At 46.7% G+C, this 1,255-nt stretch overlaps 1 protein-coding gene across 1 annotated transcript in view; it reads left to right on the forward strand.

The window, feature by feature from the left end:
- The window catches only part of LOC101852101 (mucin-4), a gene marked incomplete in the record, with an annotated part of 90,884 nt that overhangs the window by 20,252 nt on the left and 69,377 nt on the right, over positions 1–1,255 (forward strand).

Genomic DNA, 1,255 nt, shown 5'->3' on the forward strand with positions numbered 1-1,255 from the left:
GGGCATAATATATTGCTGTGTTGGGGCATAATATATTGCTGTGTTGGGGCATAATATATTGCTGTGTTGGGGCATAATATATTGCTGTGTTGGTATCCGGCTTTTGGGGAATATTTTTGGGTTCAGTGACTCGTCTGCGGGGTCGCGGTGGGGCGCTTTGCCGTCGCACGCCGAAGGCAGGAGTTCGATTCCCGAGTCAGGAGAAGGTTTATCAAGTACGTAGGGCCTTCTGTATCTCCATGTTTCTGGCGAGTTGTACCCCTCTCAGTCTAGGCTGACCCTGACAGGCACGGCTGAAGCAGCCTCTTAATAGGTCGCTTTTAAGCACAAGGGGGCTATCCCAAAACCTGCTGGTTTGAGAAAACCGAGGGTAAAATTTTTACCCCTTGTTCTGCTTCTTTAAAAGACAGAGAATTTTCTCTATAACCTAACAAAGAAGGCAAGCAATCTGGTTGTTTGTATTGATTTCTCAAAAGCTGTCTTCTTTGGTGTTGTGGGTGATTGGCGGGTGCTCTGGTGTGGTTTGCTTCTTCTTTCCTATTAAAAATCTATCATTTTTGTCTCCCCTCCTTCTTTTCTATATTTGTTACTCTCTTGTAACACCTCTAATCTGCAGGACTTATATGACCTTATTGTGTTGCAAGTGCTGTAAAACACTTACTAAAACAAAACATTCTTTGGTGTAGTTAGGAGTTGGCGTTGTGGGGCGTCGGCAGTCAGCACTACCCTTCACGTTTGTCGCGGAGACAGAAGTAACCGTTCGACCATGTGTGTGTGTGTGGTTTGTGTGTGTGTGTGTGTGTGTGTATGTGTGTGTGTCTGTTTGTAACAAAGAAAGTGAGATCAGAACGAGAGAGAGAGAGAGAGGGGGAGAGAGAGAGAGAGAGAGAGAGAGCGATACGCACTTAGACACAGAGAGAGAGAGACAGAGAGAGAGAGAGAGAGAGAGACAGATACGCACTGAGAGAGAGAGAGAGAGAGACCGATACGCACTTAGAGAAACAGACACAGAGAGAGAGGGAGAGAGAGACAGATACGCACTTAAAGAGACACTGAGAGAAAGAAACAGAGAGAGACGCAGAGAGAGAGAGAGAGAGAGAGAGAGAGAGAGAGAGAGAGAGAGAGAGACGTATCTCTCCCCTCACCAAGGTTCACCAATCCCCATCAGTGCCAGAAGAGACAACACAGAACTACCCTACAACATCGGGGCCCTGGTACAGGCCAAAGGTGTTTGGTAAACAATCTTGTCTACGCT

Source organism: Aplysia californica, unplaced genomic scaffold, assembly GCF_000002075.1.
Source record: "Aplysia californica isolate F4 #8 unplaced genomic scaffold, AplCal3.0 scaffold00277, whole genome shotgun sequence".
Lineage (NCBI taxonomy): Eukaryota > Metazoa > Mollusca > Gastropoda > Aplysiida > Aplysiidae > Aplysia > Aplysia californica.